General features: G+C 44.4%; 1 protein-coding gene across 4 annotated transcripts in view; it reads right to left on the reverse strand.

Annotated features, from left to right (window-relative positions):
- Window positions 1-20,104, reverse strand: part of LNX2 (ligand of numb-protein X 2) — a 145,496-nt gene that overhangs the window by 115,091 nt on the left and 10,301 nt on the right. The window lies entirely within an intron of this gene.

Genomic DNA, 20,104 nt, shown 5'->3' on the forward strand with positions numbered 1-20,104 from the left:
CAAAGGTGGATCACTTTGCAGGTACTAAACCCTGGCTTTTTTTAGACTCCATGTTCTCATGCCTTGTGTGGTAAGCCTTATTCCTACTTTCTGCATTCTGTACTGATCTAGCTGTTACTAGAGACAGATTTCCCCTAACAACGGGTGGTGGATAGAAGAGTGCAGGAAAGGGAGACACCTAGTGGCCTGGCTTTTTAAGCCAATTTATTTTCTGGGATAAAGAGTCATTTTTGGCAAATGAAGTAATGTACACAAATGTTGGGAATCACATTTGCCATCAAATGGAGGGAAGTTGTTTGAAATGACCATTTAATGGTTAACTTTGCGTGGACTTTATTCTGTAAGGAGGTTTTTAAATAGTTGTCATGTTTGGCCATTGATCTTAGGGACAATGGATGGAGGGGGGGGGGTCGTTTCTTTACATAAGCTTGTTCATTTACAGACATATTGACAATTCATACACCAGAACCTACAGATGAGCCCTTTCCAACCACAACTTTGTTCCTTTAAACAATTGCGGACATGATCAATACTTGGGGACCAAATTTAATGAGGAAGGTTGGAAAATACTTATCCATCTACCATACTGGAGCATACAGTGATCTGCTGTAACAATATAACCACCTACTTAACATGGTATAGGTCGCCTTGGACCTTCAAAACAGCTCTAACCCATCTTGCTTCCAACACATCAATTTTAAGAACTTCAAGAATGCTGCCTTATATACCCCACCATTTGACAAGTATCATTATCAAAAGAAAGTCTTTAGGAACCACTGTCAAAGTAATACAGTGCAATGATAAACCAATGGAATACCCTTTTAGGGTACGTTCACCCTTACCGGACCTGCAGCTGATTTTCTGCTGCGGATCCGCAGCAGATTTCATTTAAATAACTGAACACAGCATCAAATCTGCACCATCAAATCTGCTGCGGATCTGCTGCAGATCTGCTGCGGATCCTGTAGGTGTGAACGCACCCTTAAAGAAACCGTGGGCTGGGGGGATTTTTCAGTGCTGGGTAGGGGGTGGATGAAAGAAGTAACATGTTCTCACCTCCCCAGCTCCAGCTCTGGTCCTCTGGTCCCGGATGCTTCTGGGTCTGAGTGGGGACCTGGGATGTGACATGTTAGGCCCGCTTAGCCAGTCAGAGGCCAAGGAAGGACCCCGCTAGGCTGGGACCAGAAGACCGGAGCTGCGGGATACCGGCACCAGCACTGGAGCAGGGGAGGTGACAGCACAGTAGTGGATTATAATAGGGGCGTTTCGGGCGGCAGCCCGGGGCCCTGAGCTCCTGGGGGGCCCATGACCACCCAAAAAGATTTATACTTTCAATGGTGTATTGTCTCCTGGCTACACTTCTGCCATGATTTGCAAAAAATCACTGTTTTTTATGGCAATTTTGCACAAATCAGGACATCATGACATTATCTGTCCTGTACTATGAACGCCAGGCTAGTGCTGCCATAGTTACAGTGGGGTGGGGGGGCCCAGGCTTGGTGAACAGCCCGGGCCTATGGTAAAGTTAATCCGCCCCTGTGACAGCATGATACTTCTTTCATCCTCCTCCTTACCCAGCACTCAAAATCCCCCCCGCTCGGAGTTCACCTTTAAAGGGCCATAACACTGGTTTAGCATTACATCCTTTTCACTGTATTCCTTTCTTGTGATAATGGTACTTGTCAAAAGGCAGCATTCTTGAAGTTCTTTAAGTTGGACACAAGATGTGTTGGAAGCAAGATGGGTCAGAGCTGTTTTGAAGGTCCAGGGCGACATATACAATGTAAGGTAGGTGGTTACATGTTACTTCTTTCATCCACCCCCCTTTCCAGGAATCTGCCAGAAATCACTCAAGCCCAGAGTTCTCCTTTACTTCTCAGGGTTGGTAGGGGTCACCCACAATTTTATAATGATTACATATTCTAGCAATATGCCATCTCATTATAAGATGGGGATACCCCTTTAAAGTTGTCTGTTGTGAATCACTCAATCCATAGCTTAATATAACCTCTACTCATAGTAAATCTGGAAGACCAAGGGTACAAATGTTGATATAATGAGGTCTACATTTTCATGATCTGCACGATTTCTCCTACTACATATAATTTTAGCACTGCCATTTGTCGGACACTTAAATAAACAGTAAAAAGTGACATCCTCATCTAATGCCTGGCACTAATATGAAAGCACTATGGTACAGGCTATGGCCAGGTTAGTATACTGTATACCTGTATACTGTACCTGCAGTAAGATAATATATCTGTAGCCGTGCTGCCTGGCAGAGCATATTAATGGACAAGAAAAGAGCTAAATGAACGTTTCACCAGGAAAAACATGAAAGCTAACAGACTTCAAATAGCAGGATCACCATGACAGGCGCCCCGGCGTGCAAAGCTTGTGGTTGTGATCATACATTAAAGGGCAGGAAAATGTTTATCTCTGCAGATGGAAAATTATCATCAAATATTACTATGTATTTCTTTGTTATGGATTCTTTATTATTGGACATCAGGTCAACAGATATTGTTTTACCATCTCATTAGACTGGGTACACATAGCTTCTGATGGATACATGTAGCCGCTGCCAACAAATGTGTGACAATGTGGCATCTAGGGACCTTGGCTTGGCGTGTTTACCTTTCTTCTTCAACGTCTCACCTGTGGCTATTACATGAATATGAATATATTACATCTTCTATAGAGATGAGCGATAATGGAGTATGCTGGAGTCCGAATGTTCAGGATTTAAATACCGGTGGCTGAAGAGGTTGGATGCAGCTCTATGCAGGGCTATGGGTCCTATTACACTGAGAGATTTTTAACGATTAACGACTAACGATAAACGATCGCAAACGAGATTGTTTATCGTTAACCTGAAATTGTTCACTGTATTACACAGAACGATAATCGTTAGTTACAATCGTTACTATGATCGTTGTTGCGATCGTTACTATGATCGTTTATTCCTTCTGATCCCAGAAAAACAATGAACAATGTGCTGTTACACTGATCGATAAGTGAAAAAACGCAGAACTTGAGCGAACGAACGTGGAATTACAGCGAACAATTAGCAGACGATTAGCGAACGATTAACAATAATTTTAGGTTCAGATCTAAATAAACGATCAACGTCATACGAACGATTTTTCGATCGCTGCCTGCAATTACACAGAACGTTTATCGTTTAAATTCGAACGATTTAACGATTTTTCGCACAATTATCGTCCCGTGTAATAGGGCCCTATGTCTGTATCCATGTTTTCCCAGACTCCTTAAGGGCCCTATTCCACGGGCCAAGCAGGGCCCGATCAACGATGTAAACGAGCACCGATCTGCTAGATCACTGCTCGTTTACTGGGCCTATTCCATGGCCCGATGATCGTTGAGCGAGGGCTGCAGGGACATCGTGGGGGACCGAAGATTTTAGGTCTGGCCCTAAATGAACGATCAGCCGATGACACGATCGGGCTGATTCGGCCAATTATTGTTCCTGTGGAATAGGGCCCTTAGGGTACGTTCACACGTACAGGATCCGTAGCAGATCCACAGCAGATTTGATGGTGCAGATTTGATGCTGTGTTCAGTTATTTAGATGCAATCTGCTGCAGATCCGCACCGGATCTGTAGCAGAAAATCCGCTGCAGATCCGGTACATGTGAACGTACCCTAAGGCTGTATCCTACTTCTTTAGCCACTGGTTTACGAATGTCAAACGATCAGACTTAAACAATCATAGAAACATAGAAGATTGTCGGCAGAAAAAGACCACTGGGTCTATCTAGTCCACCCATTTAGTATTTCCCTTATTATCCCAGGATAGATATATGTTTATCCCAGGCAGGTTTACATTCACTTACAGTAGATTTACCAAGCACATTTGCTGGAAGTTTGTTCCAAGTATCTACTACTCTTTCAGTAAAGTAATATTTTCTCACTTTGCTTCTGATCTTTCCCCCAACTAACCTCTCACTGTGTCCTCTTGTTCTTGAGTTCAGTTTTTTCTAAAACCTCTTACCTCTTGAACCTTATTTATTCCTTTTACATACTTAAAGGGGTTGGCCACTTTATAGTAAAATTGCTCAATATTCTCCATCCCCCAGTGTCCACCATAGGCATATACAGGCTCCGTGGACACTGGGGATGCTCCTCTATGACGGCCATCTTATGGACAGACTCACCACAGAGCAGTGCAGCACAGCCTGGAGGAGGGGAGTCTGATATTAGCTCTATGAGGTGCAAAGGGTGCTGCTATCAGTAAGTGCTGTGAGTACAGTTACTAAAGCTGTATACTGAGTGATTTTACTATAAAGTGGCCAACCCCTTTAAAGGTTTCAATCATGTCCGCCCGTTTTCTTCTTTCCTCCAGACAATACAGATTCAAATCCTTAGGTCTTTCCTGATATTAGAACGACTTCAGTGAAAAACAGGGTTGTACCATGGCAAACCAACCTTTATTTTATATGTGAATATTATTAAAATGAACCGCAAATGACCAGACTCAGTCCTTAGCTTTCAAACAGGTACACAGTTCCCTTTTTTCATGACTTAAAAACCTTAACAGGGAGCTCTCGTCTAACCCAATAGACTGCAGGACTCCTCCCTTCGCTGTTCTCCTACGGGGAAGCCAAGCTTCCACTCCCGAACCTTAGCGACCAAATTCTCAGGGGTTGGGCTGCGGCCCATAAGGCGGTGATAAACGAGCAATGGAGAGAGACACAATTCAAAATTCTTCATCGTGCTACCTACGGTTCAGTTTCCCCAGGACGCCGACCCACCCCGAGAGAATCACTGCCTGCCCCAATTGTGGGGAAAACCTGACTGATTTATTTCACGGCTTGTTCATCTGCTCCAGGGTGCAATCCTTTTGGCAGAGTTTGGTGACTCTGGTTGAGGGAAAATTGCAAATCAAAATCCCTGTAGATGCTCACCAGATGGTCCTGCATATACCCCCGAATGAAACACGTATCACTTATCTAATACACACCATCTTACTAGCAGCGCTGGCCGACAGAGGAGATGCCTACCATGGAGCAGGTGATAAGCCAGGTTAAGACATACCTAACCATGGATCAGCTAGATGCTGAACCGTCTAGGGAAACGAGGGCGAAGGCCTTCTTCAAAAAATGGAAGAAATTCATAGTGGCGTTCCTGGATCCAGTAGAGATCAAGAGAGTAGTATGGCCGTTCCGTGACACAGCCTGGTATATGAGGGCTGACCTGGCTGATACTTTAGGGCCATTGCGCCTACCGACCACTTCCTAAAAACTTGAAGCTGTTTCTGTTTTGATGCGACTGAGGGGTTTCCATACCGCGATCAAAGGGGGGGAGGTGGAAAGTTTTAGTATCATTGTTAGGAGGCTATACACTCTGATGTAATGTTGACTCAATCGGATGCTGCGTGGCAGCTCATTACCATATGCCTTAACGTTTTGTATGTATTGAAATTTTCTCTTTGAAAACACAATAAAGATTTGTTTGAAAAAAAAAAAAATGAACCGCAGAGATTAAACATTCACAGCGTCTTCCGGTTCTCCCTTCTATCAATGCAACGTAAATATTCTGTTCATTTATTTTTTTTGGAAAGCAGGTGACAACCAATTTGGCCACCATTATAGGCGTCTTTAAGGATGACATTTAGCTTTCCCAGACAGCGGATCTGGCTGCAAACGGAACATCAATGGATACATCATATTCAAACATAACTAGGCTGCCTGGCCGAATGAGATCCAAAGAAAACGACATGACAAGCCCCTGTTAGGCTGGATGCGCACATAGGAGGAGATTTATCAAACTGGTGTAACGTGAAACTGGCACAGTTGCCCCTAGCAACCAATCAGAATCCACTTTTTATTCCTCACAGACGCTTTGGAAAATAAAAGGTGGAATCTGATTGGTTGCTAGGGGCAACTAGGACAATTTCACTTCACACCATGTTTGATAAATCTCCCCCATAGTATATTAATCACTATTTTTAGCCAAAACCAGAAGAGGAGTCGACACAGAAAAACACTATGGAAAGATTTGTACTTTTTTCTATGTTTCAGAACCACTCCTGGTTTTGGCTAAGAACAGCTACCAAAATATTATGTAAATCCACTCTTAGGACCTTTTTACATAAACCAATCTGTTTATCTAATGGGCCCTGATCTAGCAGGAGGGCTTTACCGTCACGCAGGCAGGGCTTCAGTAATGATCACATCTTCCGTTTACGGGTGATGTGCAGCTCACCAGCGATGATATGTAGGTCTGAAAAAATGATCCGATCAGTCAATAAGCAAGTGTTTTCTTCCTCATCGGCTGATGGCAGAGGCAGGGGCGTAACTAGAAATGGCTGGGCCCCATAGCAAACTTTTAATTGCCCCCCCCCCCCCTCAACCGACCACTACGCTGTCAACACACCCAGCTCTACACAGGGTCTGTACTACATATAAATTACAGTGCAAATATATTTAGTGACTCACAGGGGACTTCTCCTCTGATCGGAGTTCTTCCCTTTTCATCTTCTTCTCCATCTGTCCTGGGCCATTATGAGAACTTCTCCGAGCCACAAATCCACAGAATCTGCCAGACAGACATATTAGGCTCCTCACTCTGGCACCATCCTCATCTCTATACACACTGCACATCTGTATTGGCCCCTTTAAGCCCTCTTTCAGTGGGTAGCCCTGGCTCCTTATAGATAGTCCCTTGTTCAGTCTTCCACATAGATGGCCCTGTGTGCATCTACTATAGTAGAGAGCCCCTCTGTGTTTATAGTAGATGACAACCTCTGTGCATCCCCTAGACCAGGGGTAGGGAACCTCGGCTCTCCAGCTGTTGCAAAACTACAACTCCCATCATGTGTGGACAGTCAAAGCTAAAGCTGTAGTTTTTAAACAGCTGGAGAGCCAAGGTTCCCTATCCCTGCCCTGTAGTATATGGCCCCCTCTGTGTAGTCCCCTTATAGATGACCCCTCTGTTTAGTCCACTAAAATAGATGCCCCCCCCCCTCTCCGCATGCCCTATTATATACATCCCGCAGTGTAGTTACCCTTATAGATGCCTCCTCTGTGACGTCCTCCTTATAGATTGCCCCCTGTGTTGTTCCCCTTACAAATGGCCCCCAGTGTTGTCCCTCCTCCATAGGCAGTGCCCAGTGTTGTTCCCCTTACAAATGGCCCCCAGTATTGTCCCTCCCCCATAGGCAACCCCCAGTGTTGTGCCTCCCCCATAGGCAGCACCCAGTGTTGTGCCTCCCCCATAGGCAGCACCCAGTGTTGTGCCTCCCCCATAGGCAGCACCCAGTGTTGTCCCTCCCCCATAGGCCGTGCCCAGTGTTTTCCCTCCCCCATAGGCAGTCTCCAGTGTTGTCTCTCCCCCATAGGCAGTCTTCAGTGTTGTCCCTCCCCCATAGGCAGCCCCCAGTGTTTTCCCTCCCCCATAGGCAGCCCCCAGTTTTGTTCCTCCCCCATAGGCAGCCCCCAGTGTTTTCTCTCCCCCATAGGCAGCCCCCAGTGTTGTCCCTCCCCCATATATATAGCTCCCAGTGTTGTCCCTCCCCATATATATATAGCCCCAAGTGTTGTGCCTCCCCATATATAGATAGCCCCCAGTGTTGTGCCTCCCCCATATATAGCCCCCAGTGTTGTGCCTCCCCCATATATGTAGCCCCCAGTTTTGAGCCTCCCCCATATAGCCCCCAGTGTTGTCCCTCCCCCATATATATAACCCCCAGTGCTGTGCCTCCCCCATATATATTGCCCCCAGTGCTGTGCCTCTCCCATATATATAGCCCCCAGTGCTGTGCTTCCCCCATATATATAGCCCCCAGTGCTGTGCCTCCCCCATATATATACAGCCCCCAGTATTGTGCATCCCCCATATATATATAGCCCGCAGTGCTGTGCCTACCCCATATATATAGCCCCCAGTGCTGTGCCTCCCCCATATATATAGCCCCCAGTGCTGTCCCTCCCCCATATATACAGCCCCCAGTGCTGTGCCTCCCCCATATATATACAGCCCCCAGTGCTGTCCCTCCCCCATATATACAGCCCCCAGTGCTGTGCCTCCCCCATATATATAGCCCCCAGTGCTGTCCCTCCCCCATATATACAGCCCCTAGTGCTGTGCCTCCCCCATATATATATACAACCCTCAGTGCTGTGCCTCCCCATATATATATATATACAGCCCCCAGTATTGTGCATCCCATCCTCCTTGTGTTTCCCATCCTCCTCATTACTGTACAGTACTGTACTTATAATATCACATATTCTGCTGTTTCTGAATGTTTGTTTCATTAGATTTACCTGTTATTCAGAATAATAAATCATTATTTTTGGGGTGTGGAACCAATTGTTTGCATTTCTATGGTTTCTTATAGGAAATTTTGCTTTGGTTTAAGAGCGGATTTGGATTACAAGCACATACCTGGAACGAATTATGCTCGTAATCCAAGGCACCACTGTATATATATATATATATATATATATATATATATATATATATATGTATATGGGGGATGCACAGCACTAGGGGCTGTATATATATACATATATATATATAGGGGATGCACAGCACTAGGGGCTGTATATATATGGGATGCACAGCACTAGGGGCTGTATATATATATATATATATATATATATATATATGGGATGCACAGCACTAGGGGCTGTATATATATATATATATATATATATATATGTATATATATGGGGGATGCACAGCACTAGGGGCTGTATATATATATATATATATATATATATATAGGATGCACAGCACTAGGGGCTGTATATATATATATATATATATATATATACATATATATATGGGATGCACAGCACTAGAGGCTGTATATATATATATATATATATATATATACAGCCCCTAGTGCTGTGCATCACCCATATATATACAGCCCCCAGTGTTCCCCTATGATAAAAATGAAAAACTCACAACTCACCTAACCACACGATCCCCCGTCGGTTGCAGGTCTCTTCTCTCTTCATCTGCACCCGGCAGATCAGCAGCTTCCAGGCGAAGTCCCGGGCAGCGCCACCACTGAGCTCAGTGTGCGCCGCGGCGGCTGGGACTTCCGGTACAGGGTGTGCGTCACTTCCTGTACCAGAAGTCCCAGCCGCCGTGACGCACACTGACCTCAGTGATGTCGCTGCCCGGGACTTCGCCTGGAAGCTGCTGATCTGTCGGGGGCGGGGGCAACACTCTTGTGATCGCAAGCAAAATGCTGCTTGCGGTCACAAGAGTGATTGACAGGGCGGGAAGCCTATGGCTTCTCGCGCTGTCAATCAGAACACTGAACACCCGGGAGGCCCGCTCGGCCACCGGGTGTTGTAGGCAGTAAGCTCCGGGGGCCCAGGCCACGGGCCCCCCGATGCTAGGGGCCCCATATCAGCCACTACGGCTGCTACGGCGCTAGTTCCGCCCCTGGGCAGAGGTCAATTATCCAATTTGCCTATAAAAATATCACTTAAAGGGGTTGCCCAGGATAATTGTGATACTCATGGATCCTGCCGGGGCCACAGGGGACATGTGAGTAATAAATACTTACCTGTCTTACTCCCCACTGCTGCTTGATCTTGGCCTGCCCGTTCTCTGTTGCTGTCAGCGTTTTGGAAACATCTGGTGATGTCCTGTCAATGTAGATCCTATACCGATTCACATGTACACCGCAGCCCCGGGCAATTCTCCCAGAAAACCCCTTAAGGGTACGTTCACACCTACCGGATCCGCAGCGGATTTCATTTAAATAACTGAACAGAGCATCAAATCTGCACCATCAAATCTGCTGCGGATCCTATAGGTGTGAACGCACCCTTAGGGTAGCTTCACACGTACCATATCGCAGCAGATTTTACTAAATGAATGAACACAGCATTAAATCCGCACTGTAAAATCTGATTTTACAGTGCGGGTATGCTAGCTCATATCATGCACACCGTCTCTAGTCCTAGAGCTCCAGTTTTATCACTGTAACTGGGTCATGTGATCACCAACCTAACCTACAGAAAAATCACTGCGTTTAATGTATCAGAGACAGTGGGCTGTTCTGGGTTAGCTGACTTCCTAAGAACAACAGGATCATCACCCCCTATTAAATCTCTTCTTGCTATTCACAGACCCCTCCCCACCCCTGTATGCTGCTGCTCTATGAGATCAGGACAAATAGTAGCCTACTTTTCTCTTTGTTTTTTTCTAAAAATTCAAGCAAATGGAACCATATTACAGGGATTGCACAAATTATGGTCAAGATGTAAAATTTTCAGTCATTTTGGAAAATCCCAGCAAAAACACAACCATAATGCAACATGTGAACACAGCCGGAAGGCGTCAAATCTTCATAAAACCCCTCCATTTTAATTATAGCTCGTATCACGTTCTCCTTGTGGCAATGTTTCTCTTTGACAAAGAAAACACATCAAAACTACATATAATGTGAACTGACCCAATTATGAGTTGTACCTGGTTGGACTCCGCCAGGAGACCTCATTAGCAACTGCAGTGATGAGTCCCTGAAAAGCCAGAGGCTTCATGGGAAATATAGGCAGCAATAAAAAATCATGTCAGTGGGCAAATACCAACTAAGATGGCTGGAATCCTAGGCCTGTCACATCATACAAAAGAGGTAAGAACAAGGTATACATACAAACCTTTGGATTATTCTTTAATCATATCCTATGCTGCACAAAAGTACAAAACAATGAAAATAAAAAATTCATGGAGTGAGCATATTGACCGCTACCTTTCCCAGAAACAGATACAATTGTTTTTCCTATGGCTATATTCCCACTTGGCAGATCTGTTGCAGACAATTCTGTGACTGTCTCATTCATATGAATGTGCTTGGTTAATCTATGCACATCACTCAGACAACCACATGGGGATGTATAGATGGAGATTTAGATTTTTGCAATTAATTTGTCGTATGTGAACGCAAGAACGTGAGTCTTAATGTGCCATTGATGTGGACCAGATTTTTACTAGGAACGCTTACAGCAGATTTACTTGTCCTGTAGGGGAGGGGCTTAAAGCGCATCTACCACTGGGTACATCGCTTTTTTTTTACATGAATAGACCAGTACGTGGATGCCGATGCCGTGGTCCTTTTGTTGAACCGCTGCCCAATTGCTGCGCGCGGTCTTTTGATTCCAATGGAGCTGTGTCACCGAGGGGAGAGGAGAGCTGGTGGGCCGCTCCCAGTGCTTCTTGTAATAGACAGTAGTGATGAGCAAACATGTTCGCAAATGTTCATATGTTCGTACGTACATGATGCTGTTTGTGTTCACCGATCACGAACAATTTATTCGATGATCGGAATGGATATAACGATCATTTTCAACATATTCAAACATGCGAACGTTTTTCTCGCGATGTGCGCAAACAGCGTAATTCCCCTAGACTGGAACATACGCAACTGCACAATTACGCTTTGCATCTGATACTCTGTACGCATGTGCGTAATTCTAGACCAAAACGTACACAACAGAATAATTTACCCTTTGCACCTGATAATCTGTATGCATGTGCGTAGATTGAAACTTACGCTTCAACTGTACGTTCGTTATTTGTTGGTGAATGTTAGGCGAACACAAACATGAACCGAGGACCACTGCAACAGCATCCCCGCACCAGCGCCAGTCTCTTCATTCAAATGTACTAGTAGTACATTCACTTTAAATGTATCACTAGACACAAAGGGCAACGGATAAGCAGATATTCATATGTATGAAGGTTACATAGCTGTATTTATTAGTGAAAGGACGTCTTCTGTTCTTTATGGTGAAAATAATGCTCGTCCTAACTGATCATTAACATTCAAAAGATAATAAAAGGTCGTACTGTCCAACGTCTGGATCCGGCATGCATGACTACCATATCCTGGACAGGAGTATCCTGCATCTGTGACCTAATATTCGCCAGTTTCTTCTATACACAGAAAGGAAACTATTCTGTAAACCTAATATAATTCAACCCACGACAATTAAAAAAGCAAAATGAATGTGCCTCAATACTTCTTCAAGACCTGGTTAACTCCATCGACACACACACAATATCCCATGCAGAATTAGCATTGCAATACTACAGCTATGTCACAACCATCCATAGGATAACGCTTGGGAAATCAGCTGGAGCATTTAGCTCAAGTACAGGATACAATGTCAAGGGACCTGCTGTTTTTTTCTTCTCTTGTCCTACTAGACAGGTGCACTACATTTTACATTAAGGAATTCAGTCTTTAAATCAATCCAGGAATCAATAAGTCAACTCTCCATACCCTATGCCACGACTCACCTGGCCCGGCCAGCAAGGAGACCCATGGCTATTATTCAATGCATTGTGAAAAATCAATGTTAAGATCTATGCCCCCATCCCCGCGCTTGATACCCTTGCATATATTTGCCCCACATCATGCTGCTTTCTGAGACACGCTGTTATGCATGTAAGTATGTGTCCATCGTAAATCAATGGAGCTTAATGGAGCTTCTCTCCGCCTGAGGAAACAAGGAAATATATGAAGGGTCCGGGTGGACGAGAAAAAGAGAGCAAACGGAAGGTTAATATTGCAGTGCACGGACATTTCTGCTTAAATTTATTTTAATAAAATATGACTAATGCAATAGTAGTATAGTGAGTAAGGTATAGCGTATGTCCTCACAGGCCTCATTGCTTTTGCATGGAATAAAAAAAAAAAAACCTTTCACATCTAAAAGCAGACAATATCGGCCTTTGTATTGATCAGGTTTTTGCAAAAAAAAAAAAAAAAAAAAAGATCCACTTTGTAGTTATTATATGTAAATAGGCAGCTACCTAGTAATACTGTGTATTGTTGGGGAAGGGACTGCTCCAGTTAGCAGGGGTAGTGATGAAAAAATAGAGCAGAGAGCCCCCAGGGAAATGTGTGACTCACTACTGTGTCGCTTGTGCTGTCAGAAGACTATAGACTGTTGGAGGTCGCAGTGTACAGCCTGAAATCTGAGCAATGGTGGGAGAATGGAAATCCTCTATACGGATACATGGATAACAAAATATCAATGACTTAAGATGCTTCTTAAAGGGAATGTATCTGCCAAGAAAAACACCTATTTTAGAATAGTCTTTTATATAAACAATTTTTTTTAAAATACATTTACTTTACCCCAGTGGCCACTATGCCCCAGGGGACTGGAGGTTACCTTAAAGTGAATGTACCACTTTAATGGACATAATAAGGTTTTCACACAACCTTATTGTCGCCACATCGCAGATTTTGATGGTGTGGTCCTTTTTTCAATCTGCCACCTGTTTCCCGAGATCTTTGCTGTTTTTTTAAATATGCTAATTTTGGAGCACTGGAGGTAGACCCAGTGCACTGATATCCCCCCCCCCTGTTCTCTCAGCCCCTCCTTCTGTGTCAAGTCCGGCCCCAGCCTGGCTCTGCATGTGATCTCACGCCGCCTATGAGCTCTGTCGTACTGCGTAGGCTCATACTCTGCTCTATGCACCAATGAAACAGACTGTCTATAAAGCGCTGGCCACGTCGGACTTGACACAGAAGTTGGGGCTGAGAGAACAGAAAAGACGTGCGTCACCCGGGGGTGGAAATATTGGTGCACTGGGGGCAAACAGCAATCTCAAAAAACGGGGCGTCAGATTGAAAAAAGGAGGAGGATAAGTGGCTCCTTATGATCACGGTATTAGAACTATGGTCCCAAATCAATACAACCATATTAGATAGCGTGCCATAGGGCGAGTTCTCACAAAGAGGGCATAGTACCAATGTGGATGAAAACCATGCCGATATGCAATTTTATCGCATCTTTCAGGTTGATTAATGGTCATTTAATTTTACAGGTAAATAGTTTTTAACCCTTTAAAGGGGTTATCCAGTGCTACAAAAACATGGCCACTTTCTTTCAGAGACAGCACGACTCTTGTCTCCAGTTCAGGTGCGGTTTGCAATTAAGCTCCATTCACTTCAATGGAACTGAGCAGCAAAACCCCACCCAAGCTGCAGACAAGAGAGGGGCTGTCTCTGGAAGAAAGTGGCCATGTTTTTGTAGCGCTGGATAACCCCTTTAAGTCTATGCAGCTATTAATCAATCAATTGCAGAACTGCACTAGTTTGCAGTAACTGGTAAACTCCCCCTGGTAAAGCTTGAGGCATATAACATGAGTGACCTAAGAACACGTCACAGAGCATGCCCACAACACTCTCCCAAGTCAATAGGTCACTGACTGAGGACCATGTGACTGCTGTAAAGCTAATCACCGAACTGCTGTTTGTTGCCGTGAGCGGCAGCTCAGACTAGATGGCTTCCTACACAATCATACATAAAGAACACAATACAAACATAAACAATAGATACATATGTTTCAGTAAATATTTAGGAGATCCATCCCCTAAAGATTCCAACAGACTACTGAAATCCGAGTGTGTTCTACAAATTCAAGGACGGCAAATATAGAAGTGACTCAGTTGCAGTTTCTCCGACACGTAACATTGTGGGAGATGGAGAAGAAATGTGTAAAGAAAAAAAAATTGCTTCAGTTACAGGATCCGTGCAGCTGTTCTCTCACTCTGACAAAACCCCCCACTTGGTATCAGCACTAAGAAGGTGTGTGAATTGAAAAGGAGATGTCCCAGATTGCAGCGGTTCTGGTCCTAGTCCTTTGTTGCTAGGGAAGGAAATGCATGCCGTTCCCAGGAGGGTACTTTAGCACAATGAGTGAGAGAATTGAGGCCATAGTTGCACTACCTACCATGTTATTAAGTGTTACACGGGGTAATCGTCAGCAACCGGTCACATCCGTCTACTGTATGTCTATTCTATGAAGGAAAACATGAAATGTGCTTACTGAAGCTGTTGTGGTCTCCAAGAGTATTACCAGGAGCCGGATCATTTAGAAGAGACACCATAAGGATTTGTTAAAACCCTCAACGAGAGATCATTAACAAAACAGCAACCTCAGGTGAAATGCGGGACTGTCAGGTACTAATAATTAAAAAAAAAAAAGCACCCTTTAAGGGAACTAGTCACGTTAAAATGGAGCCCAATCCTCTGGCAAAATGTTATAGAGCAGATAGAGCTGAGAAGATTGATATGTAACTTGTCATTTACAATTTTATATCTCTAGTTATTCTGGGCTTTGGAGTCCAGGGGGTGGTCCTATTCAAGGAAGGGGGCCATTCACCGAATAGGAACGCCCACTGGACTCTAGACCCAGAATAGGCAGATATTTAAAGAAACATTTTCATTTTTCGAACAAAACTATATACTATATCAATCCCATATGCTTTGGGGCATGATGCCTGCAGACTGGACCCGGTTTTCAACATGGCAGGTTTACTTTAAAGCAAAGCTGTCACTTTATGATGCTGTAAACTATGGGTACAAGTAAGGGTGTAGAAGTGGTGAGCCTCCATGAGCCTTTGTGCCAGTACCAGACTGGGGTGGTTTGCTCACAATTCTATGGTTATTTATCATGCTGTGACTACTAGGGGGAGCAGAATGGGCTGCTATAACTACTAGCTAAGTTGTGGGGTCTACTGTTCCTATTGGGGAAGTGTTTGGAGGGCTTCTGCGAGGTAGAGGGGTGACTATATAAGAAGTCTTGCTTTGACCACTACTTCAATAGGAAAAGCTTGCTACTAGTAGGGAAAAGGAGGTACTGCTGTGACTACTGTGGAAAACACCAAAAATATGAAATAATGCAGTGTTATGACTCTTACAGAAGTCTTCCTAAAGCACTGACAAAAACGCCTGGGAGGGTCATATGTTCCTTTTTTTTGTTTTACTCTTGGAAGATGTAGGAAAGTAGTACAGTAGGGAATAAGAGACATCAAAGATAAGTATGGCGAAGGATGTCAGCAAGTTGTTGCCAGCGTAAAAAGAGTTTTCCGCTAAGCCTATAGGTTTATAGGCACACAGCAGTAAAATGGCTCCCGAAAGTTTTTGATGTAGATGGATTTGTTGCTGGTGCCTGGGTACTAGAGCACGCTCAAGTCTGATCGTTCAGCATTTGAAGAAGTTTGATGCCTGGAAAACATGGATACAGCCACAGGCCATATCCATGTTTTGCCAGACTCCCTAGGGCTGAATCCGACTTCTTCAGTGACCGGTATTCAAATGCGTCACAATCCGTCTTGAGCATGCTCTAGTTGCGCTTATCTCTATTGAAATTTATAAATGGGGTGGATCCAGCCATAGTCCAGATTCTAGTAGCAATGCAGACTATGCCCTTCCTGCCCTCAAAAACACCAGAGCCCTGACGGAACTGAACAAACTGTCAATGAGATCACAGCCTTACACACATTCTATTTTTATTACCAATTTGTTCCTTCCTTCAGGAAACTCCATTAGCTTAATGATATAGGATCTGTAAATGTAACCTTCCTCCAGTGTCACACAACCCACCTCTCATAATCTTATAGAGAGAGAGGTCACTGCCTCCAACACAGTCAGATCACTCCTCTCCTGCTGCTGTGGATCTGCCTGATGTAATAAGTTTTGCATAGAGCAATGGGATAACCTCCTCTTGGCATTGTGGCCACATGTTTCTCGGAATCTATGTATCTGGGAATCTATTGCGGAATCTATGTATCAGAGCAGGACCTCCCTATTCCATGCAGTTTCAACATATACATATGCAGAATGCTGGTACTGTGTATAGCAGGGGTAGGGAACCTTAGCCCTCCAACTGTTGCAAAATACAACTCCCATCATGCCTGGACAGCCAAAACTTTAGCTTGGAGAGCCAAGGTTCCCTACCCCTGGTAGACAGCATGGGGTTCTCACTGTCAGCACTTTATGCTAGCCCAAGTGGAGAGTGCATTCACAGAATACAGGCTGCCAATAACGCCACTGCCAAGAAGCAGGGAATATGTGATTTCCCTCCAGTTCACAGAATGTTAAGTAATTGCTAATAAAACATAACCACAATACTTACTAAGCTACAAACGCTTAGGACTTTAGAGTTGCATACAGTGCTTTCTGAGCAAAACAGAGTGACAAGCTATCTACAGGATAGGTGATCAGTCGCTGATCTGCGGGGTGCTGTTGATGCTGGTGAGTGCAATGTTACACTGTGAACGGTTGGCTCCATTTACCGTATAGCCGTGGTGACACGTAACTGCATCTAAGCTCCCATTCAGGTAAATGGCAGCTTAGCTGCAGTAACCAGGTCCGGCCTCTACACAGTGATCGGAGCCAACTACTTCCTGACCCTTTTACTGAGTAGTGCAGGCACCGAATAGCTGATCCGTTGGGATGCCCGGTGTTGGCACCCTGCTGATCAGTAACTTATAATCTATCCTGTGGTAAACCCCATCAAAGGCAACTAATCCTACGTATTGCCACTCTGAAAAGTGACAGTGGGATAAGTCAGGTTTGACGCTGTAACACAGGGATGGGGAACATTGGGCCTTCCAGTTGTTGCAAAACTACAATTCCCATCATGCCTGGGCAGACAAAGCTAAAGCTTTGGCTGCCCAGGCATGATGGGAAATGTAGTTTTGCAACAGCTGGAGGGCCGGAGGTCCCCTATCCCTGGTGTAGCTGCGCTGCATTCATCACCCAGTTTATAAAAGTGGAGAGCGCTGCTTAAAAAATGTATAGTGCAAAAGTGCAGACAAGACATTAACAAAAGAAAAAAGAGCAATATCATTGAGGATTAAAGGAAAAACATCCAAATACTGACATGGTTTGTCAACTGAAAGCGGTTATCATGATGTATTACATGATGGCTGCTCCCAGTGTTTGGTTACGTCATACCTTTTACATACATGGGTAAACTGGGACAGTATGAATGCAGAATGTATCTATCACCACTGTTAGGGTCTATTCACACGTCAGTATATTTTTCCAATCCGCAAATTTCAGTCAGTATACAATCCGCAAATTCAGTCCGTATTGCATCCGTATTGCATCCGTATTGCATCCGTATTGCTTCAGTAAAATACAGACCCCATAGAGTTGTATTGGATGTGTCAGTTACTGTCCGTACTAGGGTCTGTCCTTTTTTTTTTGCGGAACGGATTGCAGCCCAGTACACAACACGGATGTGTGTATAGGTCCATTGAAATACATTGGTCCTATATTATTGCGGATCCGCAATTGCGGACAGGAACAGGATGTGTGAATAGGGCCTTACTGCCGCCATGTTTCTTTATAGACAACCCAGTTCTTTAGTCCATGTTACAAATCGTCCAAAGAATGAAGAATGTAAAGTGAATACATCACCTAGATTTTTTTTACTTGTTCTTTATTTTTAATCTGTTCCTATTTACTGATTGTAGTTTTTTTTAATTTGTAGTACATTATTATGGGAGCAGCCATCTTTCCTGAGCTGTTTATAATGGCAATTAGAGATATGCTTTACAGCTGGCCCCATAGACACAGGCACAATAGATGGCCTAGAACCTATTCAAAAAAATGGGAGTGTGCCTTGTGCATGCTCTGTGACCTGTCCAGAAGTTATTCCACTAAGAGGAGGAGGCTGAACTCTAAGCACCAGCTATTGTAAATGAATGTCCTATCTATATACTTGTATGACTGTCCAATGTCTGTGATGATAAGGAGGACACTGCTGGCAAATAATCTGTACAGAACAGGAAGTCTTAGCTTAGTTTTAGGCCTAGTGGCTAGAATGATAACTGCAAAATGTCAGGATTATAATCATTGTAATTATTATTACTTTATCTCAAATTAAAGTGAATGTACATTAGGTTCATACACTTTAAGTATTACCCATGTAGAGAAAGGCGCCGGGGGGGAGCTGGTGCCGCGGTCCTTTTTTTGAACCGCGGCCCAGTTCCTGTGTACTGGGTCAGGGGTGAAGCAATGGAGGTGGACCGGCCCGCCCACAGTGGGAGCAAACCCCCTCCCCTCTATGATGCGGCTCCATTGATTCTAACTGGGCCGGCCCACCTCCAGTGCTTCACCTCCGGCACGGTTACCGTAAATAGAATGGCGCTGTAAGCGGGAACAGTCTGCGGTACAAAAAAAAGGACCGCGGCACCGACTTCCCCGTGCCGGCGCCGTTCTATACATGGGTAATGCCGAAAGCAAAAGTACCTGATTGCTACATTCGCTTTAAGATAGTAAAGTGGAAAATTATTTAAAAATAAAAATACATTTTCAGCAATCTTAATTTAAACAATAGGGTTTTTTTCTGATGACACGTTGCCTATAAGGACTCATAATACTGGTGCAGAGCAGGTCTACTGACCTGAGCTTCCAGCATCATAGATCCTTATACTGCTGTCACCTCAGGTCATTACACATGAGGTCGGGCTGGAAGCTGTAATACAAATGTGATGCAGTCAGCTAGACCTGCAGTGTAGCCAGGACTTCATAGACGCACACCGGTATTATACATGCATGAAGCTGACCTTTATGACATAAGGATGTTAGAAACTGACCGCCCTGCTTAGCATCATGTAAGCGGAATGCTAATGGTAATCTTGCTTTTAGGGAAGAGGCAATGCAGCACTGAAAGTTTTCCTCTGGCCCCCGGAGTCAGCCAAGGTAAATGTTTCCATAAGTCGGCTCTGTTTTGGCAGCAGGCTTCGTCCTGATCTGCAGCCGGGTATACACCTCTGTAACCGATGCTGCAAGTAACTTACCAGCACCCAGAGATCAACAGCTGCCACATCTCATCTTACAGCCAATATACCGACAGGAGAAAGTGGATCCTTTCCATGATTTCCACGCATGGGACATGGATGTAACCCTTTCTCTTCCCCCCTATAATGCAGGCTCCAGAGGATCCCACCATGTCATCTCCAGGCTGCCAACAGAATTTTATCAACACGTCTGTATTATTACGCATAATTATCGCTTGTTAATCACGTCGTGTATAGAGCAAAGCCAATTATTCAGCTGTGACAACGATGGAGCCGGCAGTGAGTTGCAGGTACCTATTGCATCAAAGGGGACGCCGGCTATACTGCTAGGAGACCACAACAAAAGAATTCAATTAGGCATGACTGATTCCAGAATACGGCCAGCGATAATACCATGGCTAGATGAACCGGTGGGTCCCGGTCTGTCTGCACATCGCTTCTGTGTGCAATCCGCTGGTTACTTTACTATAGGGGAATACATCACCTACTCAGCGGCAC

The sequence above is a fragment of the Dendropsophus ebraccatus genome, chromosome 5 (assembly GCF_027789765.1).
Source record: "Dendropsophus ebraccatus isolate aDenEbr1 chromosome 5, aDenEbr1.pat, whole genome shotgun sequence".
Classification (NCBI taxonomy): Eukaryota; Metazoa; Chordata; class Amphibia; order Anura; family Hylidae; genus Dendropsophus; species Dendropsophus ebraccatus.